The sequence below is a fragment of the Anolis carolinensis genome, chromosome 5 (genome assembly GCF_035594765.1).
Source record: "Anolis carolinensis isolate JA03-04 chromosome 5, rAnoCar3.1.pri, whole genome shotgun sequence".
Lineage (NCBI taxonomy): Eukaryota > Metazoa > Chordata > Lepidosauria > Squamata > Dactyloidae > Anolis > Anolis carolinensis.
In genome coordinates, this window is record NC_085845.1 from 15,463,096 (window position 1) to 15,487,979 (window position 24,884).

Sequence of the window (24,884 nt, forward strand, 5' to 3'; positions counted from 1 at the left end):
CTATTACTGCCATAGCGAAGTCCTGTGGAATTGCAGATTGATGAAACAACAGAGTTCTCTGGCTGATAATTCTGTGTGCGCACCTTCAAGTTGCTTATTAACTTATGGCAACCCCATGGCCCTGCTTAGTACTTGGATGGAAGATCAGGAACAAATACCAGTTTCTGTAGGCTATACTTCAGAAAATTTATTTATTTATTTATTTATTTACAGTATTTATATTCCGCCCTTCTCACCCCGAAGGGGACTCAGGGCGGATTACAATGAACACATATATGGCAAACATTCAATGCCAACAGACAAACAACATACATTAGACAGACTCAGAGGCATTTTTAACATTTTTCCAGCTTCACGATTCCGGCCACAGGGGGAGCTGTTGCTTCACCATCCAGTAGTGGCTGTACTTCCGCATTCCTTTCCTCGTGTTTTGCTGGCAGTTTTATGTTGTAAATTAGCCTCCCGCATAAAGCATCCCTAAATTTCCCTAATTGACAGGTGCAACTGTCTTTCGGGGCTGCATAGGTCAACAGCAAGCCAGGGCTATTAATGGTCGGAGGCTTAACCCGACCCGGGCTTCGAACTCATGACCTCTCGGTCAGTAGTGATTTATAGCAGCTGGTTACTAGCCAGCTGCGCCACAGCCCAGCCCCATGAAATGAAACTGGCAAGACCATTTCAATGTGTTCTTTTCCTAAGGAAACCCTATGGCACTCACAGAGTTGTTATAAGTAGTTGACCTGTTGGGTGACTTGAAGACACATACACACATGCACATATCCTTCCAAACTTCAACCCCAAAGTTCCCTAGGATGAAACCATGGCAAAGTGAAGTAAGAGCACTATTATTGGAGTGATGTGAAAGGAGATCCAGGTTCACATCATCACTGACTCTTCAATCTCACCAAATGACCCAAGTGTCTTAGCCTGACACAGTACTCTGCTCAAGATGTGTCTGAACCACAGTGTTTTAGCAAGTGAGACGTGACAATAAAATAAGGAGGGGAGCTACTTATTTCACACCTGGCTGGATAAAAGGTGGGATATAAATGTGGCATTATCAGCATCGAAAGACTGTCATCCTTTTGAGTATTTCTGATGTGTACAGCTAGACTTATACATTTATAATTGTTTGATATTTATATTTACAGCCATTGTGATTTTGTTAAATGTTCAAACCTTTCCCTACAAAAAAAACCCTACCTTAATAGTCAGCAGTTGCTTGGTACGATAGGTAAGACGATGTTTCAGACAGCAGCAATGTGATAATGAGAAGCAAGATCCATTTTACATCTTGTTGCATTGCAGATTGCTGACAGAAAGGGGAATGGGAAAATCATTCTGCAACACCCTAATCACCAGCACAACTATCTTTATTACTCAGTTAAGGTAGGTTCAGCAACTAATGCATAATTGTACATTTGTAACTAGGTCTGTGTTGCAGAATTTTAGCCAATCATCATAATCAGCCACCAACTCTAATATGGTTTGGTGTTGTCAACTCCATTTAAATCCACTTCTGTCAGTCCCATAAATGAGAAACTTCCAAACCATCTTATCGTTAATGGCATTGTTTTGGTCTCCCAGATTTAGGTTGGTGGCTTCCTTGATTGAATCCATTCATCTTCATTCCCTACTGCCTTCTTCCATACAAGGTATTATTGTCTTCTCGTGATATGTATGATAGTCTCAATGTATGATCATCTCAAGTTAGTTACCTCAGGTTCTAGGATCCATTTATTTGTATTTTTTGCAGCCCATGTTATCCACAGAACTCTCCTTCAGTGCCACATCTCAAATACATTTCTTTCATTGTCCAGCTGTTACAAACATACATAGAATAGAGGGGTATGATGGCATAAACCATCCTAACTTTAGCATTTAGTGATGTATCTTCACACTTTGGGATCTTATCTAGTTCCTTCATTTTGATTAATGATTGAACAAAGGCATGGGGAATCTTGAATTATTTCAATGTCTTCATCATCTACTTTCAAGTTAAGTAAATTAGCTGTGGTCATTGTTTTGGTAGCTTAATATCCAATTGTAAACCTGCCTTTGCACTTTCTGCCTTGACTTTCTTCAATATGGTATGTGGGCAATAACCTGCCAAACACTCCTCTCAATCCACTCTTGTGCAATTAACAGAGTACATCAGATCCCCATTAAAGTCACTTCTGAACAACTGTGAATACTCAATATGTGATGAGACAGTGGGAAAATTAATTTGGGTCATACAGATTACTATATTGTATAGTAAATGTGTGTTTATTAACAAACAACTCTCAGAAAGATGAAACACTAAAGTAGGGGTCCTCAAACATTTTAAGCAGAGGACTGGTTCATGGTCCCTCAGACTGTTTTCGGAAGGTCGACTATAGTTTGAAAAAAAACATGATCAAATTCCTGTGTGCACTGCACATATTTTATTTATAGTGCAAAAAAATTGAAAGAACAATACAATATTTAAAACCAATAACAATTTTAATCAACATAAACATACCAGTATTTCAATGGGAAGTGTGGGCTTGCTTTTGGCTGACTAGAGAGTCAAGTAAATTAGGACTATTGTTGTGTGCCTTCAAGCTGTTTTAGACTTAACGTGGCCCTAAGTCTAAAGTTTAGGGTGGAGGCTGGGTAAATAACCTTGGAGGGACGCATCTGGCTTGCAGGCCTTAGTTTGGTGACCCCTGCACTAAAGGCTATTTCTTCCTAACCAACAAATTCCTTCTTGGGAACAGCCTTTACAATTTGACGTAAAATTGTGATGGTTTTCCATAACCCACTTCCCTTGAAATTACTTGTGTGGTTTGGAATGTGGTTGCACAAAGGCCGTTGTGGGTGTCTAGAGGATAAGTGTTTACGAATTCAGTGATGCCCTGCAATTAAACCAGAACTTTGAAAAACAATGGTTTGGTTTTTTGCTGTTGTTTTGGAGTAGAGCTTTCGAAATTTAACCAGTTACACAGATTGGGGATTCTTGGAGTTGTTGTCCCAAGCGTAACTTTCCCAAGCCTTGCTCAAAATAGTCTCCTCTGCTGCCACCCCTGCTTCCCCAAAAACCCTTTCTAAATGTGGAAAGTATCAACTCAGTGCAAAGTAGCAATAAAAACAAACAAAAAGCATCTGTTTAGATAACTTAGCAAAAGACTTAAAACTAAATTGGCCATAACAACCACATAAAACTGTTTTCATTACTGTTAGACTGCAATGAGTAATGAAGCAAATTACTTTGGGACAAATTATTTTCAATCTCTGGCTGTAAAACACCCCTTTCAAACACTGGAATTTCTTACTTCTGATACTTCTTGTCACAAGACTTATGTTTCTACTTTGCTATCAGTGCCAAAAGTCAGGGCCATTGCATCCTCTATAAAAAGCTATTTCCTGCAGATTCAACATTCCTAGTTTTAGCAACCCTGCCTTCCTACACAAAAATATTTGTGCCAGGGTCAGTCTTCATGACCAAATTAGGACTCTCCGTGACAAGCTAGACAGAGCAATTCCTTCAAATGATGACAAGCAGAGGCAAGAGGTCACCGGAAGGCTTCACTTAATGTCTGTGGCTCATAACCCACCCTACCCACTCTTTGCCTTTGCCTTGACTAGTCACACAATTCAAAGGAATATAACCTTGCCCTATCCCATGGGATGTTCCTTGACCTGATTGTGAGTCATATCATTTGCTTACACCACCACCCGAATTGTTATCCTCTCTGCTTGAGCTCCTTTTGAAGAGAGAGGCAAGCTCTTTATCTGTATCCTTAATAGCCTTGCAGAATAAATATTTGTAGACCCACACTTTAGAGGAAAACCACATTACAGGTGGGTTGACTCAACCAAGGAAGCCACAGCCCTGAGCTGGGCTTGTGTAGGGATGCGATAACAGGAGGATTTGGAGGCTCTCGTTCATAGGATTGCCATCACTTGAAGTCGACTTATGACAATTCACAATGACATTTTCACTCACATATGGTGGGTTGTGCCTACAGTATCATCCATTGGATTATGAAGTCCATCCCTCCTTGCCACTAAGGAAGAGAAAGCCCATATACAATACAGAATTATAGCACGGTTAATCCTTTTTTTGAAGCGCCCAGTGGCACAGCAGGTTAAACTGCTGAGCTGCTGAACTTGCTGTCCAAAAGGTTGGCTGTTCGAATTCAGGGAGTGGGGTGAGCTCCCACTGTTAGCCCCAGCTTTTGCCAACCTAGCAGTTCAAAAACATCCAAAAATGAGTAGATCAATAGGTTCTGCTCTGGCAAGAATGTAACGGCGCTCCATGCAGTTATGCTGGCCACATGACCTTGGAGGCATCTATGGATAACACAGGCTCTTTGGGTTAGAAATGGTGATGAGCATCAACCCCCAGAGTCAGACACAACTGGATGTGATGTCAAGGGGAAACCTATTCCTTTTTAAACTGTCGTTGTTATTTCCTATGAATTTTTGGGATTGGCACTTTAAGGAAAGGCATTTCGAATTCCCGGCCAGAGTGCTCTAATGTCATGATTCCATAGGATTTATTTCATTTATTTTTTTAATTCATTATGTTTATTTATTATATGCCACTTTTTCTCAGAGTGGGACCCAAGGCAGCTTCCAAAAACAATAAGACAAGAATTGCATAATGTAAAAACAATTAAGATTGTATAATACATTTAAAAACAATTTAAAATATACAAAAGTTAAAAGATATGTAAAACATACCCCTGCTTATACATTAAAAGAGTTAATACTATATTTTAACTTTATTTTTTAAAAGAAGAAAAGAACTGGGTTGCTGTGAGTTTTCCAGGCTGTATGGCCATGTTCCAGAAACATTATCTCCTGACATTTCGCCTACATCTATGGCAGGCTTTGTGACGGCGCAAGTGGCGCCATCTATATGTCAAACTATAAGTTTCAAGATTTGAATTGTTGTATCATGCCTGATTTTGCCCTTACCCTGTAAATGTAGTTGGATTGGTTATTTATATCTGTCAATCAATGTTGTTTGTACCTGTTATATTGCTTACTCAGCTAAACTGTTGGCTCCACCTCTTCCTGGAGTAGGACTGTGTTTCCTCCTTTTTATTCCACCAGCAAGCTCTCTACCAGATGGACGTGAGAGAGAGACTTGGCTCTGAAAGCCCTTCAAAAGTTACCTCTCAGCACCAATTCTGAGGTTCTTACCCTTGGGACTCACACTTCATGTTCAGGGCCAACCTGAACAACGTTGAGGAGTCTCACGCGCCTTCACATCAGTCCTTTGGCAACAGAGGAAGACTCTTGTCTTCAGATATAGGTCATTGGACTGAGGCTGAGATTGCTCCGGCATTCACAGCCAGAGAAAGAGGGATCTGGACAAACTTCATGGACTTAGACAATCAAAGACTGTAATGTATATTTTCTTTTATCCCCTTTGTGAACAATAAACCCAGTTTTTGAGTTAACTACAGTGTTTTGGTCCTTGGGAGTTCCAGTTTCCCTAAAGGAGGGCAAGAAGCAATCCCCTGGGGAAAGATGTCATGTCCATGCCTCTTTCACTAAGAGTTTACAGCCCCAGGCGCGACGGCACAGGCTTCCTCGGAGGTTCTGAGGTCTGTTGGAAACTAGGTAAGTGGGGTTTACCTATCTGCAGAAGGTCCAGGGTGTGAGAAAGAACTCTTGTCTGCCTAAGGCAAGTGTGAATGTTGCAATTGGCCAGCTTGATTAGCATTGCAGCTTCAAAGCCTGGCTGCTTCCTGCAAGAAAAGAACCATTCTATACTCCAAGTAATGTGGGGAAAGTCCTTTTTGCATGCTTGGGTGGGGAAAATACTTATCTGCTCTCCCTTTCTCTTTCTGTTTTGCTGTATCTTAATTTTTATTAACAAAAAAGGGAACCATCCTCTTCTTGGTGTAGCTTGGGGAAACTTTTTTTAATGCCTGCATGGGGAAATTGGCATATCTGCTCTTCCTTTCTCTTTCTGTTTTTCTATTCATGCATCCTGACAGGGCACCACTGCTGTTGCCTTTCCCTGTGTTCATCTATGTAGGGGAAAGGGTACAGATCAGGCCCATGTTGCAGCCAGAGAAAGCTGCCCACTGAAACAGCATTGACTCATCCATGGGTCATATCAGAATCCATGATTTTGGCCTCTAAAACATCCCTTAACGTATCAGTATATACAGAAACGATATCTTTAGCTGACTAATCTATTGATTTGAATGTGCATTTTGATTAAAATATATAACAGTTACTATTTCTGTCCCAACAATGCTTCCTTTGCACTTAATTTTCCAGACAAGATAGCTCAGGTCAGGCCTTGACTGACTTCCCAGGAATCAGGAGAAGAGGTGGGAGGCTGCAGAGAATTAATGCTTCCCATCAAGCCATCCTTCATTATAAAGGTTATCTTATATTTAGTGGGGCATGCTGTCATAAATCTTCAAGCAGGATCAAAGGCAGCTGCACAGATACCTATTACCTGCCTGACTCCTACAATTATGCTGATGTTTTAAAGTGACAGTGTGCACTTTCTGTCACAGACTGGCTGCACACTTAATGATGGATGTCTTTGCCTCTTTGGTGCCATCACAGAAATCCCACAGCCGAACAGCATGTTCAACAATTAAGGAGGGAATGCTGCCTTTGTTGGTACTTATTCTTTTGTATTACTTCTAACAAAAAGCCAGGGTATTAAGCGGGAGCTCTCTTTTAATGTCCTATGTAACCTGTTTGTCTTATATTTAACTGTTTTTTATCTTTCCCTTTGACACAGCTTTAGATCTGCTCCCAGACGTACCTAGAGGGCATTGCGATCAAAGGGACTCCTAATTATCTAGCATTTCTTCTGAATTAAAGCTGCTCAAATCTATACACTTCCCCTAAACATGGGGGGGGGGGAGGGGGACAAGCAACAATTACCCTATAACCCATTTTAAGAGATAACTTAGTGATACACGCAATCCAGGCACACTTGAGGAATATGAAATGCAGAGTCTAGCATAACATGGGAGGAATTATTATGATTTGTTTTCTTCCATTATGTTCTCAATAAAGGTTTAAGCTACTTACTAGGCTTGATCGATCCATGAAAAATTTGATTCTAAACTCGTTTCAAAACTAGAGGGGGCAGTTTTTCGTTTTTGTTGCTAATAACGAATTTGGCCCCCAAAATTTTTCGAAATTAACGAAAATTTGTTATTTTCGAAATTAATTCGTTAATGGCGGACGCGCATGCGCGGTCGCCCCAAAACAGCCCCAGGGGGGGGACTTAGGGGGCTCTCCCGCCCTCATTTTTTGAGTGATCTTCTTCAAACTTGGTACAGTGGTAGAACACATTTAACACTGATAGCTCACCAAAATGTGGAACGTTTCCCTTATCCTCTGATTTTTGGCAAATTTTCATAGCTTTTATAATAAACCATTTTTTAATAATTGCAGAAATCTGTTCCTGGTTTGAAAGTCTTATTTCCTGTTTCATTGGGTTGTCTTTACTGTGAAAGTCATTGTTCTACTTCAGAAACTTTGTTTTTGTGGCTGAAACTTTGTTAAATTGGTGGACCAAACCATAATATGTTCCATCCATGTCGCTTGCACAAAGTTCAGGCAGTGTCATAGATTTTGCCATGTTTCTATGACAGAACCAATTAGGAAATGACATTTATCACCCAGGAACAGAAATCGTAGTACACCATCAAATCATTCCTGACAGATGGCTATCAGCCTCTGAATAAGGAAATTAGTTCCTGGTTTGAAAGTGCTATTTCCTGTTCCATTGGCTTTTCTGGGCTGAGAGTGTGTGACTTGCCCAAGTGGGTGGCAGAGTGGGGAATCATGACACAATTGGAGTCCAAAATTCAAACCTCTTCCTCCCTCCTTCTCTCTAAACTTCTCATACCTTCCAAGAATTCACATACTGTATGAAAGTTTGGTCAAGATGGTCAGAGGAGGGCAACTAAAATGATCTAGGGTCTGGAGAACAAGCCCTATAAGGAGTGGCTTGAAGAACTGGGCATGTTTAGCCTGCAGAAAAGAAGGCTGAGAGGAGACATGATGTATAATATGTGAGGGGAAGTCATAGAGAGGAGGGAGCAAGCTTGTTTTCTGCTGCCCTGCAGACTAGGACACTGAACAATGGCTTTAAACTACAGGAAAGGAGATTTCACCTGAACATTAGGAAGAACTTCCTCACTGTGAGCTGTTCACCTGTGGAACTCTCTGCCCCGGACTGTGGTGGAGGCTCCTTCTTTGGAGGCTTTTAAGCAGAGGCTGGATGGCCATCTGTTGGGGGTGCTTTGAATGCGATTTCCTGCTTCTTGGCAGAATAGGGTTGGACTGGATGGCCCAAGAGGTCTCTTCCAACTCTACTGTTCAATGACTCTCTGATTCTAAGCGAGGACAAAAGGGGGTGGAGAATGTTAAGAGGAGAGAGGGCCTGGAACACCTGGGAATTGTAGTTTTAAAGCGGGCATAATACTATTGGAGAAACGTTTGCTTCAGCCCAATGCTTTTATAAATGGTCAATATTCAGAGGCTTCCTTCTCCTGCATTTTGAAAGCTATTATGATGAAATTTGCCAGAATGGAAGCAAAAATTAAGTACTCTTTGCCTATCAAGTTTCATAATGTTTGACCCATCCACTGATTTTTGGGGATTTCTGAAGCAACATTTTTTTAAAATGTTAGCAGATCGATAGCCACGCCTCCCTGTCCTTCCACTTCCTTCCACTTTGATTGGCTTGCTAAGGCTTCTGGGAAATGGAGTTTTTTCTCTCGTTATGGCGAATTGCTTCATTAATGGTCAATATTCAGAGGCTTCGTTCTCCTGCATTTTGAAAGCTATTATGATGAAATTTGCCAGAATGGAAGCAAAAATTAAGTACTCTTTGCCTATCAAGTTTCATAATGTTTGACCCATCCACTGATTTTTGGGGATTTCTGAAGCAACATTTTTTTAAAATGTTAGCAGATCGATAGCCACGCCTCCCTGTCCTTCCACTTCCTTCCACTTTGATTGGCTTGCTAAGGCTTCTGGGAAATGGAGTTTTTTCTCTCGTTATGGCGAATTGCTTCATTAATGGTCAATATTCAGAGGCTTCGTTCTCCTGCATTATGAAAGCTATTATGATGAAATTTGCCAGAATGGAAGCAAAAATTAAGTACTCTTTGCCTATCAAGTTTCATAATGTTTGACCCATCCACTGATTTTTGGGGATTTTTGAAGCAACATTTTTTTAAAATGCTAGCAGATCGATGTCCCATGCCTCTCCCTCCCTCCCTCTTCCGCTCTGATTGTCTGAGAGGCATGCCAACATGGCTTCTCCTCTACAGCTTCATCCGAAGACATCAGAAACAAACGAAAAAAGGTACTTTTATTATTCAAATTCGTAATATTTGTAAGGGCAGTGAGCAGATGGTTCAATATTAATTCAAAATTGCTTACGAAACGAATTTTTAACGAATTTAACGAAATAACGAAAAATTTGCTCAAGCCTACTACTTACTTATAGTTGTCACTTTAATAACATTATTTAATCAAACGGTTCAGGACCTGCCTATCTCCGTGATCGCCTCCTCTCCTACGAACCAACGCGAACCCTAAGATCATCCGGGCAGGCGCTCCTCTCGCTCCCGCCTTTGTCTCAAATGCGGCTGGTGGGGACGAGGGAGAGGGCCTTCTCGGCAGTGGCCCCCCGGCTCTGAAACTATCTCCCTAAGGAGATCAGGTTAGCTCCTTCTCTGCCCATTTTCCGTCGGGAATTGAAAACATGGTTGTTTCAGAGCGCGTTTAAATGAACAGGCCCAATAGAGCTGTTATTAGAATACTTCTTTCTGTTTTAAAAGCATATGGCACTATCACTGCTACTTATTTCCATGATACAGCACTTTATGAAACCTGACACCACTGGGTTGCTTTTAATTACTCTGATTTTATCTGCTTGGATTTTAATGTATTTGTCCATTATTTTATTTTGTGTATTGTTGGAATGTTTTAAGTTTATGTTAAATATGTTGTTGTTCGGGCTTGTCCCTGTTGTGAGCCACCCCGAGTCCTTCGGGGAGATGGGGCAGGATATAAAAATAAAGATGATGATGATGATGATGATTATTATTATTATTATTATTATTATTAATGTCTCCCTTTTCATGTTCCAACTGCCTTGGCCTCTGAAGGTAGCCAGGCACAACTCCATCCTGCCTTGGCCAAACTACTGATGAGAAGACACCCCCAATGTCTCAACTCCCATCATTGCCTCTGATGGAGGGAAGAGCAGCCAGGCACAACTCCATCATGCCTTGGCCCAGCTATTGGTGAGAAAACACCCCCAATGTCCCAATTGCCAATGTCCTTGCCTAGGATGTCCCTCTGGGCAGCTAAACCTGGCAATTCCAACTGGATGGCCCCCCATGAGGGTCTTCCTCCAGGGGCAAACCAAGAATGGGCAACTTGGAAGTCCCTGAACAGACTCAGAAGCGGAGTGGGCAGATCTAAAGACAACTTGGCGAGGTGGCATTACCTGGAGGAATCCTCCACCTTGTGTGACTGTGGAGCAGAACAAACAACTCCGCATATGTATGCTTGCCCACAATATCCTACCTCATGTACAGAGGAGGAGTTGCTTAAAGCTACGGACAATGCAGTTGCTGTTGCCCGCTTTTGGTCTAAAACTATTTAGTTGTTTTGTGATTTCCTCTATTTTTTTCATCATTTTTAAAATGTATTTGTTATGCAATGCTTTTGACATGAAATAAATAAATGTCCTTGCCTCTGACAGAGAGGAGAGCAGCCCAGCCCAACTCCATCGTGCCTTGGCCCAGCCACTGGTGAGAAGATATCCCCAATGTCTCAACTGCCACTGCCTTTGGCCTCTTAAGGAGAGCAGAGCAGCCAGGCCCAGCACCATCATGCTGTAGTCCGGCTACTGGGGAGAAAACACCTGTGCCGTCCGCCGGACAATAAAAAACTATAAAACTGAAACGTGCTGTCCTTTATCCGGGCGAACTGCAAATCCCTATAAGCTGTCCTATAGATATTGAACGACTGAGTCTGGATAACTTCAAAAAAGGATGTTTATTCATACAAGGTTGTAAACCTGGCACAGATCTTAAAGTTGCAGAAAATGAAACAAATTTCTATAGGTTTTAGTCACAGAATTATCCCTGGTTCCAGAAGGCAAAGGTGATTATAAAACCACTATACCCTAATCACGCTGCCTATATTAGAAGGAGAAACTCTTTCCTTCCCTATCTTTACAGCAAAGATTAGTTCTAGAAGCGATGGAATAACTCTGCTCCTCTAACTAGATTTCCTATTCCAGATCAATATAATTCAATACTTATCTAATTTGGATAGGCTTAGATTGGCCTGGTTTTGAGGATGATTTGTCCCAGTTAGCTTTGCACAGCTCCAGCACGTTGGAAGAATATAGCCAGAATGAAACTCTAAAATGGAGACTAGACCCTGGTAAAAAGGGCGGTCCTAAGATGTTGCACTCTTTGACCAATCACTGCAAAGAAAACTGCAGCCAGCTCTTGCAGATTCCAAGCCACTTTTCCTAGGCTTTTGCAGCCAGAGGCTCAAACAAAATGCAAAGGAGGGAAAACAAACAAACGACCAATAGGTAAGGCAAACCATCGTCCTGGGGGACGGAACACTCCCCGCTAAATTCCCAGGATGTGGGAATTTACCAATCAAAAACATACAAACACCTTTGTATACACAACAATAAAACAGTATAAAACTTACACACTTTGGACAAGCAACACGAGATTGCTGGTTGGTCTGTCCAGGACAGACATTTTGTCCTTACTATGAGTCTTTACCTGAACTTTTCTAACCTTACCGTCAGGGCAAGGAAAGGTCTTTAGTATAATGCCCATAGGCCAGGCATAGCGGGGCGAGTCTTTGTCCTTTGGCAACACAAGGTTTCCCACCTTGGCATTGTCCTTTGGGTTTGCCAGAGTCTTCTGGTTGGAAGCTGGCTTAAGTATTCGGCCTTCCACCTCTTCCAGAAGTGGTTGGCTAAGGTCTGCACATGCAAAATTGGTGCCACAGTCCGACCAAATTAACTTAATTGGCCCTCTGAGGGCTATGAACCTTTTCAATGCATTTATGAATGATGAAGTGTCCATTCCCTCTGCAACCTCTATATGGACAGCTCGTACTGACAAACAAGTAAACAAAACCGCACATCTTTTGTTATTTACAACACCACCCCTGGTTTTCCTAGGGATTGACCACCCCTGGTCAATCCCTTGTTCTAACCTGGCTATTTCTAGACTAAACTCATGCCTCTGAACTGACCTGAATATTACTCCCTTAGCCTTCTACATGTCCTGAACTTGCAAAGGCTGACTATCTTTGCAGACTAAGCGATGTATAAGCCTAGCAACTGCTCTAAGAAGACTGTGCCACTCCGAAAAACGTTCAAAACGGTGTGGTTCCAGGCAAGATCTTTGGCCCATCTTGATTTCTGTGGTCATCTTGCAAACTTTCACCTCTGGAACAGACTCGGGCAATTCTGTATTATCGGTGGGAGAAAAGGCTGATGGAAAATTGACTTCGGTTAAGCATCTGGGGCCTGTCAGCCAACTTGAACTTGACACTCGTTGAGCTGAAGCTCCTCTGGAAGCGATGTCAGCTGGGTTGTTGCTGGTGGCGACATGGTGCCACTGGCTAGGCGTAGAACTGGATAGAATGTTGTTGATTCTATTAGCCACATACACCTTGAATCTTTTGGTTGTGTTGTTGATGTAACCAAGCACAACTGTACTGTCCGTGTGGAAATGGACATCTTGAAACAAGTCTCCTATCTCTTGCTGGATGATGCGCCAGAGCTGGACAGCAAGAACTGCTGCACACAATTCCAGCCGGGGTATTGAAGTTCCCATAGGAGCTATTTTAGCCTTTGCCATGATGAATCCTGCGTGACAAAAATCTCTGTCCCTTTGTCGCATGTATGCCACAGCTGCTATAGCTTGCTCAGATGCGTCACAGAAGATGTGAAGTTCTGTGGTGGGTTCTATCATCGCCTTGCAGGGAACAAATTGTCTGGGAACTGTGATGGTTTCCAGTCCTTCAGCTTGAGAAGTCCAATTTGCCCAAGCTGCTTTCACCGATGGGGTCAGCTCTTGATCCCATCCTATCTTCTTCAGTGACCAGAGTCTTTTTTCTGTCACATGCCTATTGTTTGGCAAAGTGGGTTTTTCTGCTTTAAAAGGCAGAGGGGCTATCCAATTTCCCTCGGGACTCCGGGAAACTTGAGAGTTCATGATCTCTAAAAACCTCTGTTCATCTTTGGAAAGCGCTGTAGTTTCATCCCTTTCGGAGACTTCAAAGATGGAAGAATACTCTGGTGTTATCCCCTGACAATAGACCGAGATATGACTCAAACAGCTATGCATTAGTGTGGGGCGACTGCCTTGAAGCACGTGCGCTTGACGAGTGCCCACCGACGATGGAGGGTGCATCCTATTTATGCACACTGGGCCTGTAACTGTCCAGCCTAGTGGTAGCAGCTGAGCAATGGGCGCCCCTGGAGGTCCCTTAACTTGGTCGTCCACGTAGAACAAGTTCGGACAGTCCGCACCAAGCAGAAGGGCAATGTTCACATCTGGACGGAAAGCAGGTAAGGCGTTCTTCAGCCTTCGCAAGTGTGGATGAGCCTCCACAACTTCTCTAGTTACAATCTGTTTTTTGTTCCGAGGGATGGAGGAACACTCAATCAGGTCTGGCAACTTGAACTGTCTCTTCTGGTCACAAGAGGAAACAACAAAGCCGGATGCTATGCGACCCTGCAACTTCTTCTTCCCTACACAGGTGGACATGGTGTAGTCGACCGTCTGGGTTTTTATGTCAAACAGTTGGAAAAACTCTGGAGTCGCCAGGGAGGCGTTGCTTTGTGAATCCAAAGCCACGTAAAGTCTCTTTTTAAGCCAAGGTCTTCTGGCTGGATATACATCTGCTAGGCAGATGGGATGGCAGACTCTGAACTGGTGCACGTCAGAGCATAGTTCAGTACAGGCGACCGATGGAGCATCCTCCTGCATCCGTGACGCGGCCTGCATGTTGGTGGCTTCAGTAGATGACCCTTCTTTGGAAGACGTGTCCCCTTTGGCGCGGGAGACAGCGTCAGAGTTGTGCGTCGCGGTGCAATGCTTAAGGCTGTTACACCTTGCGCATTTGACGTCCTCTTTGCAGTTGGAGGCAAAGTGAAGAGTTGCTCCACAGCACCTAAAACATATGCCCAGCTTCTGTACAATCTGTTGTCTTTCTTTATAAGGCTTCTTGCCAAATTCCCGGCAGTTGGCCAAACTGTGAGGCTTTTGGTGAATGGGGCAGAGCACCTCCTTCACCTCTGACTTGGATTCGTTGGCCCTGTGCTGAGTTTCAACAGCCTTAACACTAACCGGTCTTTTGGCCTCTCTGGATGGTTTTTTCTCCACTTTAGGTGCCTTCTCTGGCTGAGTCCCTTGGTATAAGGTGGGGAGGCCCGTCTGCGGATCATTCCTTTCTCTGGCCGCCCTGGTGATGAACTGGACCAAATGAGAAAATGGAGGGTATGCCTGGGAGTGGGCCTCCTTGTAGTTGAAGACCTCCTGTCCCCAGCGTTCTTGCAAAGTGAAGGGCAGCTTGGTCAAGATCTGCCTCTGGGACAGGTGCTGATCGAGGCACTTCAAACCGGGCAGTTCTGGATTCTCCTTGGCCGACTCTAATTCCGCAAGGAGATCGCTGAGGTCCCACAAGAGTTTGAAGTCTTTGAGTTTTAAAGCTGGGAACCTTTGGAGCTTGTCCATAAGAGATGCTTCAATCTCTGTGCTGGCCCCATACCTCTGCTGCAACCTGGCCCAGGCCTTTTCCAGGGCTTTGTCGGGATCGGCTACGTGGGCTGCGTAGATCTTCTTAACTTGTGAGGATGAGGCTGGGCCCAACCATGCAGCCAGAAGAGTCAGTTCTTCCTCAGGCAATAACTTTAAGTCTCTGATTGCTCTCTGGAAGGTGGCCTTCCAGAGAAGAAATTCCTCAGGCTTGTCCGAAAACTTTTCGACACCCTTGTCCTTAAGATCTCTTCTGGGGCTTCTGATGATGGAGACAAGCTGGGACTCTGGCGTCGAAGGGAACAATTGAGGAGTTTGCTGTTGTGGAGTGGACTCCCACCGTGTACCTTGCGTCAACCTTTGGCCTCTTGGAGGGATGACATCGACCACTGACGAATCGATGGTTCCCTGTGCAGCTGTCTGTAGGGGCCAACTAGCACTCGGCCTTGAGGCCCTGATTGACTGACCTAGGGTTTTAGCAGGAGGCACAGGTTGCTCGAGCAAGGGTGAGCTCCCCGCTATGACGCTCTGCTCTGCAGGAAATTCAAAAGTGACTTTGGGGCCCTGCTCTGGGTAAGGAGAGAAGTCTCCCTGTTCCTCATCCGAAAACTGGCTGTTCATGCTGCCAAGGTGCGCAAACACTTTGGCAGAAGGATCCTGTATTGGTAACTGGCTTACATTTTCTTCTGTGAGTGGCTCAATTAGGGCCTTGGCCAAAGTCTCAGCCCTTACCCTTTTGGCTGCGGCATCCATATTTATTCTAAGCATCTCTATACGAGCCTGTTCTATTTGCATTTCGCTTTGTCTACGGGCCTGTTCTATTTGCAGTCGTTGCTCTTCTTCTTTAAAGGGAAGGGTGAGATCAGCTGCCTTAGCATCAGCCTCCGCCCCCGCTACCTTGCTCTTTAGCTCCAGACGTGCAGCCTCCTTAATGTGCAAGGCAGCTAGGGAAGAGATGGCACTCCCAGCAGCAGAAGACTTGCTAGAGTGGCTGTGTTTAGACGATGCACGCTCCCTTAGTTTAGATACCTGGCTAGAGCGGTTGGACTTAAGACTAAGTGCCACAGCAGGTGATTTTAAAAGATTGGTCTCATGGCTGCATAAGGAAGACTGATTTCCTTAGATTAACAGGTGGAGAACTAAATTCCAAGGCATCTAGAATTGCCCTCACCTTATTTTCTTTCTCATTAGTGTCAGCTAAGACACTCACTATTTCTAACTCTGAATCCTTGGCGTTAATGCGCTCGAGGACCTGGACTATCTTAGACACCAAACCCCTCCAGAGACCGAAGGTCTCTTCAAGGTCTGTCTGTAATATGGATGGCACCCTTGTAATACCCAAGCTCTCAATTCTGTCCATCAATGTTACAATTCGCTCCCATGCCGAACCTAACCTCACATGGAGGAGCTCCTTTTCATCTATTAGATGGGCTAGCATCTTGGCTGAAGGGTGCTTTATCCTTTGGGGCCTTTCATTCCTACTTTCAGCCTCAGAAGGAGGTATACCATCTGTATCGTCTTGAAATTGCATAGACATTATGTATTCTTAATAGCAAGTAAATTTACAACAAAAGCAAATACAACATACCAGCAAGTAAATTTACAATAAAAGCAAATGCAATATATAATACAATGCACAACACTTAACCATAGCAATATATATCACTAAGTAACTATACTTTACAAAGATTGTGACCTTTGGCGCCAGATTTTGGTGGGCAAGTTGCAAAATGCCAACTGACAGCAACTTGCCACTTGATACCTCCCTTGCCCGAGTGACGTAAACTGCCAAAATGGCGACTTCGCCAAATTTTCAAGCACCTCGTGCTCTGCGGCTCGAGGCCTGCCGCCGAAGGAGCACCGAGGCTGGCTTTGGAAAGGAGGAGAGAAGAGACGCCTCCTCCCCGCTGTGAAGGGAGGTCACCACCGCAGGACGATGAAACAGGTCACCACCGCAGGACGATGAAGCAGGTCACCACCGCAGGACGATGAGGCAGGTCACCACCGCAGGACGATGAGGCAGGTCACCACCGCAGGACGATGAGGCAGGTCACCACCGCAGGACGATGAGGCAGGTCACCGCCGCAGGACGATGAGGCAGGTCACCACCGCAGGACGATGAGGCAGGTCACCACCGCCAGGCGATGAGGCAGGTCACCACCGCAGGACGATGAGGCAGGTCACCACCGCCGGACCATGAGGCAGGTCACCACCGCAGGACGATGAGGCAGGTCGAAGCCGGCCGAGTGCTCCGGCCGAACTCGCAGCAGCGTTGCCAGGCCTGTCCAGGTTCTAGCCTGGTTCTGGTGGGCTTCACGCCTCAGAGCCAGCCAAAGAACTGTCGCTGGTGCTCCGCGGCTCGAGGTCTACCGCCGAGGGAGCCCTGGACGTTGCTGGGAACTGCACAGCCTGTGCAAACCCAGAAAGCCACTGGGCCACGTGCGCACACGCGAGCCAAATAGCAAGGAAATAGAGCCCCACTATTTGACTCCTTCAGGTCTGAGAGCGGGCTCCACTGCCTCAGACGCTGGTAGAGTCTTTAGGTATGCAGACTGAGCTCAGGCGGAAAAGCCGCAGCCTATACTAAAACTTCCTAAACTATAAAAAACTATAAAGCCGTGCAAGCTAGCTCAAGCGGAAAAACCGCTGATCTACCTCAAAACTATGCCGTCCGCCGGACAATAAAAAACTATAAAACTGAAACGTGCTGTCCTTTATCCGGGCGAACTGCAAATCCCTATAAGCTGTCCTATAGATATTGAACGACTGAGTCTGGATAACTTCAAAAAAGGATGTTTATTCATACAAGGTTGTAAACCTGGCACAGATCTTAAAGTTGCAGAAAATGAAACAAATTTCTATAGGTTTTAGTCACAGAATTATCCCTGGTTCCAGAAGGCAAAAGTGATTATAAAACCACTATACCCTAATCACGCTGCCTATATTAGAAGGAGAAACTCTTTCCTTCCCTATCTTTACAGCAAAGATTAGTTCTAGAAGCGATGGAATAACTCTGCTCCTCTAACTAGATTTCCTATTCCAGATCAATATAATTCAATACTTATCTAATTTGGATAGGCTTAGATTGGCCTGGTTTTGAGGATGATTTGTCCCAGTTAGCTTTGCACAGCTCCAGCACGTTGGAAGAATATAGCCAGAATGAAACTCTAAAATGGAGACTAGACCCTGGTAAAAAGGGCGGTCCTAAGATGTTGCACTCTTTGACCAATCACTGCAAAGAAAACTGCAGCCAGCTCTTGCAGATTCCAAGCCACTTTTCCTAGGCTTTTGCAGCCAGAGGCTCAAACAAAATGCAAAGGAGGGAAAACAAACAAACGACCAATAGGTAAGGCAAACCATCGTCCTGGGGGACGGAACAACACCCCCAATATCCCAACTGCCATTGTCCTGGTCTCTGACTGAGAGAAGAGCAACCAGGCACAACTCCATCATGCCTTGGTCCAGCTACTGGTGAAAAGACACCCCCAATGTCCTAACTGCCAATGTCCTTGCCTCTGATGGAGAGAAGAGCAGCCAGGCCCAACTCCATCATGCTGTGGCCCAACTACTGTTGAGAAGACACCCCCATTAACTGCAATTGCCCTGGTTTCTGAAGGAGAGAAGAGCAGCCAGGCACAACACCATTATGTCTTGGCCCTGACACTGGTGGGAAAACACCTCCAGCATCTTAACTGTCATTGCTTTGGCTTCTGAGGGAAAAAGGAGAAGCCAGAATTGAAAGTAAATGAGGAGACAAATCCAAAGAGCAAGACCAAAGACCAAAGTGGCATAGAAATTAAATGAATACAAAATTAATAATAAATAACATATAAAGAATAGGTAGCAATCTGTATGTCTTAGGAATGTACCTCTCCTATATGAACCCACTGTCAATCTAGCAACAGACTAATACTGCTCTATTAGTCAAGCCATCTGTAAAATACTGATAACAGAAACAGGAAGCAAATGAGGAAGAAGAGGGAGGGAGGGGCACCTTTTTCCTTCAATAATGGGCATCTTGCGAGTGAAAGGCCAAGAGCAATTGCACCCTATGATAATTTGGCCCTCATGGTGAATAAAGGAACCAGGATATTATTTCCATCATGATAAAACAGACTTTTTAACATAAAGGGTGATTTAGTGTGAATACATCTGCACAATAGAATTAATGCAGCTTGACACTAGTTTGATTTCCATGGCTCAATGCTATGGAGTCATGGGAGTTGTAGTTTTCTAAAATCATTAACCTTCTCTGACACAGGTGCTGGTGCCTCACCAAACTATAAATTCCAGGATTCCATACCATTGAGCCATGGCAATTAAAGTGGTATCAAACTGCATTAATTCTACAGTGCAGGTGCATCCCTCATTATCTGGACATGTTCGGTGTATGTAACTAAGACAAGTCGACTTTTTTTTTTTGCTTTAAGCATTTTGATCCCCATCTTTTCCAATAACAACTGAGGTTTCAAACCCAATCTGTAAGTCAAAATTGCAGATTTGCTTGTTCCTTCTTGTTCTTTAGCTGCCCAAGGAACCGAGGAGGTTATGGCCATGGTCTTATTGGGTAGCATAAGAATGCCAATAGAAGAGGAGATCATCTCTAGGCAACAACATAGTGGCTGCCTTGCCGGCTTCAAATCATGGAATCATAGAATCAAGAGTTGAAAGGTCTCCCAATGATCATGTAGTCTAACTTCTTGTCATGCAGAAATACATAATTACAGCACTTCTGAAAGAATCCCTGGATTCTCTGTAAAAACCTCCAAAGAAGGAAAGTCCACTACTATTCTTTAGGAAGTCTACTCCACTGTTGAACAGTTCTTACAGTAAAGTAGACATGGAAAGAATATTGTAAAATAGTTTTAAAAGTCAGAGAAAAGGAACAAAAAGTTATAATTACATCATAATATATTATCCCTTTTAAAATTACAACCATAATGTTATTTTATTATGCTTTTTAAAGAAAGAATTACAAACATCCCTTATAAACAACTGCTTACACATAGTTAATTTCTTCCAAGCTCAGCTATGGCTGTCAATGATTTCCACCATTTTCAACAAGTCTTTTGAGAATATCTGAGAAAACATACTATTGACAAAATACCTATTTGCTAATATCATGATGGTGTTACATAACACTTAAGAGCCAAAGGTGGTGACTTACTTTTAACTGATATTAATGCATCTAGCCCTTTAATCGTTTCACTGACTGTGTAGTTCACCTCCTTATGCTTCAGTGTTCTCTCGCCTGTCGTGTTGTGTGAAATCTCATCATGACTCAATTCTTGTTATGAATAACAAATAATGTGTTTCGTCGTGCCTCCTCTTGTTTCTCCCAGCTGATTTCTTCACCAAGTCATCCCTTCTTCTCCTTAACACCTGCTCTTCTATGAATCACATAGAAATTAAAAGGGCACTTCCAAATAAACAGATGCCTTAACTTGTCTTTGGCTCCCCATCATTCAGAGGTGGGCATGCATCTCGAGTTCAAATGTGCTACTTTTAGTTCTGCCAGACTTTGAGTGGGCTACGGTGGTCTACTCTGTAAAAACCAGAAATGTGAGCAGTTATTCTTAAAATGATACAACACTTGCATCCCTTTTGTTAAAAGCCTTCAGTTCTAAAATCCTGTTTGAATACAAAAAGCCTTTGCCTGATGATAGAAGGACTGCAAGGATGGAGTTCCTAAGTCTGGAGAAAGACACTGAGAAGGCTCTCTCTTATGTTTCCACCAACCATAACTATAAAGGAAGTGGAAATGAGAAGCCTTTCCTACGCATCCAATTGTCTAGTCAGCTAATATTGGATGATACAGTGTATTAGACAGTTGAGATCTAAGCCACATAGAACTTTATTGATCATAACCAGCACTTTGAACTGTGCCCATAAACAAACCAGTAACCAGTGGAGTGATATATATCCATCAATATGCACTTCATAAAATAAAAGAGAAGAAGACACACAGACCTATAAAGGGCAAACAATCAGGATTATCTGAACTTCTTTGCCAAACTGTGCTGCTGTCCTCAGAATTTGGTCTGAGAAACAGATTTTTTTAAGGCAAGATTTTAAAACTAGGAGGGTGCTCTTAGGCAGATTTCTATTCCTGCTTTGGGGATATGGTTTGGCACTTTGGATAGACACTTCAAAATAAAAAACAGAAACTCTGAGCACATCCAAAGAAAAGTTTCAGTACTCTGCTTATAAATTCAGAAGACAAAGCAAAACCAAAACACAGCTCGTGTCAGCCAGAATAAATCTTCCATTGAAACCCTTGGCTTCTTCCTTCTGAGGTCAGATCAGTATTATTTTCCCGCACTTCAAAGTTTTGTTGTCAAGTTGAAAACAGAAGAGCCAAAATAAATCTAGAAGGCTAACTTTTGTGCCAGCAAAGCTTGGCTGAATCTCCACCTTGTTTCACAAAAGGCTGAATACTAAGTCATGAGGTCCTGTGCAAGTAAGCTGAACAATTCATTCCTGAGAGAGATGTTACCTAAACTCACAATGTCTCACTATCTCAGGATCCCTTCATTTCCACGCACAACAGCTTTGGGAATGACCTTGCCTAGACTGTCATCATTTCAGCACATTTATGGACATAGGGGAGGAACTGATCTGAACTGAGGACAACCAGATAGCTCCAGAGGGCAGAACTGGGTCTAATAGTTTGAAGCTACAGGAGAGCAGATTTCAGTTGAACATTAGGAAGAAGTTCTAGACAGTAAAAGTGATTCAAGAACAGAACCAATTGACTAGAGAGATGGTACGGTCTCTTGCTCTGGATGCCTTCAAAAAGAGGCTGGATAGATACCTGCCATGGACACTATCATCAGAGATCTTGCACCAAACAGGGAGTGGAATTGAGTGGTCCATGAGGCATCTTCTAGCTCCATGATTCTATGACTGAAAATTGGAAAGGAGTCTTGTACCTTTAATGCTTGTGTAGAAGAGGGAGTTTTGCAGGTGTTGCTTGTTCTGCAAACAAGTAACAAGCAACACCCAATGAAATTCCCTCTTCTAGTACAGCAGTGGTTCTCAACTCTGTGAGTTCCCAGAGTTTTTTGGCCTTCAACTTCCAGAAATCCTAACAGCTGGTAAACTGGCTTGGATTTCTGGGAATTGTAGGCCAAATCACCTGGGGATCCACAAGTTGAGAACCACTGTATTACAGAGATGGCACACTGAAAATAAGAACTCTCTCCTCCTTTCATCTAACAACCTAAGTTCTAGTGTATGTACGCTATAGAAATGCCACTCAATTCACCACCATCCCCAACATGCAGAGTTCTGGCATAATAGCAGAGCTATACATCTGGTTTGCAACAAGTCAAGGCAGCTGCATATCCTGCAACAGTGCAATGATGAAGACAGTGATATATATTAGTGACTCTTCTTTTCTCAGGCTAAAGAAAACTTAGTTTTGTACTGTGTTTTGAGTGTTGTATTAGGACTTTGAAAGACCAATGTTTAATTCCCTGCTTTGTCATGAAAAACTATTCATATTATCCCAAAGGAAAGCAATGGTAAATCTCCTCCAACTAAATCCCATCACTGTTTTAAACTTCTACCATTTTCCCAGTACAGTATTACTCATGAGAAGTCTAAATTGCATTGTCCTGGCCCAGCCATCTTTTATAAGAGGCATGCTTTGCTTTGTTCTTCCACATTTCTCACAATAGAAGATTCAATCTGGCATTTGTGTGCAACTATAGCACCTCAAACAAAACAAAAGCAATGATCTGAAAATAGGACAAAACTGGGTTTTGATGGGACAGGTTCCAGGAATAGGAACCATATATATACCTATAAACACAGGGTAGATGGAATGAAATGAAATGCCAACCACCCCACAGCACACAAGCCACATGTGTGTTTTATGTACAGCTTTGGGAAGCTTTATATATTTTCACATTACTAGCTTCAAATGACAGGAAAGGAAACCTTTAAACTACTTTTCCCTTTCAACATCAGTACTTCTAAAAGCCAGCAGCAGCCTGGAGAGGAGGTGAGTTTAGATTACAATGTGTAACTAAATACACTTGTGCAAGTTCATAGCAACCTATATGGATTATATGCAGTTAATTTCCTAATGTCCAGGTTTGGTTTTACAAATAAAATCTGACAGGTGAACATATTGACATAGAAAACCAGCTTCTCTCCTCTTCTATCCAGGCATGCTACTACCTGTAGACGGAGTAATTTTGTTGGTATATTTAACTAGTAAACCCATTTCCTTCTGGTTTTTTCCCCAAGGCAAACTGGGTAGCATACATACTGCAGGGAAGTGATAATCCTTATCAGTCTGGGGGCTGGTGGATGTTTATGGAAACTTGGTCGGGATTTTCTCAATAAGAGTGGAAGCTCCTTGGTAGGAAATATTTTATACAAATGAACTATTCACTTCTAGGGTAGGATTTTAAGACTGTCAGGAGCTAAGTGCGGATGAAAAGAAAGCAGCTTATTTTTAGGGATGTAGTGTTCAGGTAGAGAGCTGGGAGCTTAGCAAGATTATTGCTCAGGCATGGGCAAACTTCAGCCTTCCAGGTGTTTTGGACTTCAGCTCCCACAATCCCTAACAGCCTGCCAGCAAGATGAATAAAAGATTCAGGTATTACTGTTTGGAAATCCAACACTGACTGGATTGGCAACTGTGCTCCTTCTTTTTAGGAGTATAATTGCTTCCAACATGCTGTGCTTCTATATTTGTACATAAATAACTGTTCCAGAAACATCCCCAATCATATGCACTCTATTATATAATATGAAGAATTCCCTTCCATTTAGTCAAGTAGGATGGATTGACTACCCTTTTTGAAAAAAATATGGATGTTCCAATGATATGAAGAAACGGAATGAAAAGTTAATCTGTATGCTAATATCAAAAGCCTTGAGACCTATTCATGCTACACAATTATTGTGTTACGTTTTCACATTTATTTGTCATGGCAGCTTCCCACATTATCATGGGATTGGGAGTTTAGGGAATATAGTGCTGTTGTTGAAGGCTTTCATGGCTGGAATCACTGGGTTGCTGTGAGTTTTTGGGCTTTATGGCCATATTCCAGAAGCAATCTCTCCTGACGTTTTGCCCACATCTATGGCAGCAATCCTCACAGGTTGTGAGGTCTGTTGGAAACTAGATAAGTGGGGTTTACATATCTCTGGAAAGTCCAGATTGGGAGAAAGGACTCGTCTGTTTGAGGCACGTGTTAATGTTGCAACTGATCACTTTGATTAGCATTTAAGGACCTTGCAGATTCAAAGCCTGGCTGCTTCCTGCCTGAGGGAATCCTTTGTTGGGAGGTGTTTGCTGGCCTTGATTGTTTCCTGTCTGGAATTCCCTTTTTCTGAGTGTTGTTTTTTATCTACTGTCCTGATTTTAGAGGGGTTTTTTTAATACTGGTTTTAAATTTTGTTCATTTTCCTGGTTTCCTCCTTTCTCTCGAAATTATCTACATGCTTGTGGATTTTTAAGAGAAGCCACTGGTTCTTTATGCATGCTGTGGCAGATGTTATTCTCACGACCTTCTATTTCCATTTGCAAAATGGAAATAATTGGAAACCTATATTTCTAGCAGTTTAAATCTAAGAAAAATAATTTGCCACATGCCTCATAATTTAGAAAGAAACTAGATTCAAAGTTAGAACTCATTTTAATGTACAATAAACTAATGTGCAGAATGGCTCTTTATCAACACCAGAGTCGCTTTCTTTATTTTAAAGGCCTTCTGATCTTGTGCCTTTAAAAACAGTTCAGTCTACAGGCATTAAATAGGTGACATTGTTTACTTTCATATCAGAACAAGATTAATTTCCTTTCTGTAATTCAAGCTTCTCTTAATGGCGCAAGACCCATCCAGTCCTGTTATCTTCTGATCATTTGACAGCTCTATATGTAATTGAGTGATTATAGTCTGCAAACTTTGCAAAAAATATCAGCCCAGCCTTGCGGAAGGGAAACAGCTTCTTCTTGTGTATCATATCATTGAGCTCCCAGTGGAGCAATCGGTTAAACACTTGTGCCAACAGGACTGCTGACTTGAAGGTTGGGTTGCTGGCCTGAAAGCTGCCAGTTTGAATCCGGGGAGAGCACCC

General features: G+C 43.0%; 1 protein-coding gene across 6 annotated transcripts in view; it reads right to left on the bottom strand.

Moving 5' to 3' along the window:
* The window catches only part of rasgef1b (RasGEF domain family member 1B), a 263,110-nt gene that overhangs the window by 87,391 nt on the left and 150,835 nt on the right, over positions 1 to 24,884 (bottom strand). The window contains exon 1 of one of the 6 annotated variants that reach the window (XM_008110991.3): positions 19,954 to 20,054. The exons of the other annotated variants lie outside the window; for them this stretch is intronic. The gene's annotated coding sequence lies outside the window, so the exon portion shown is untranslated. Of the gene's footprint in view, positions 1 to 19,953; positions 20,055 to 24,884 lie in introns of those variants that run through there. 6 annotated transcript variants of the gene reach the window in all.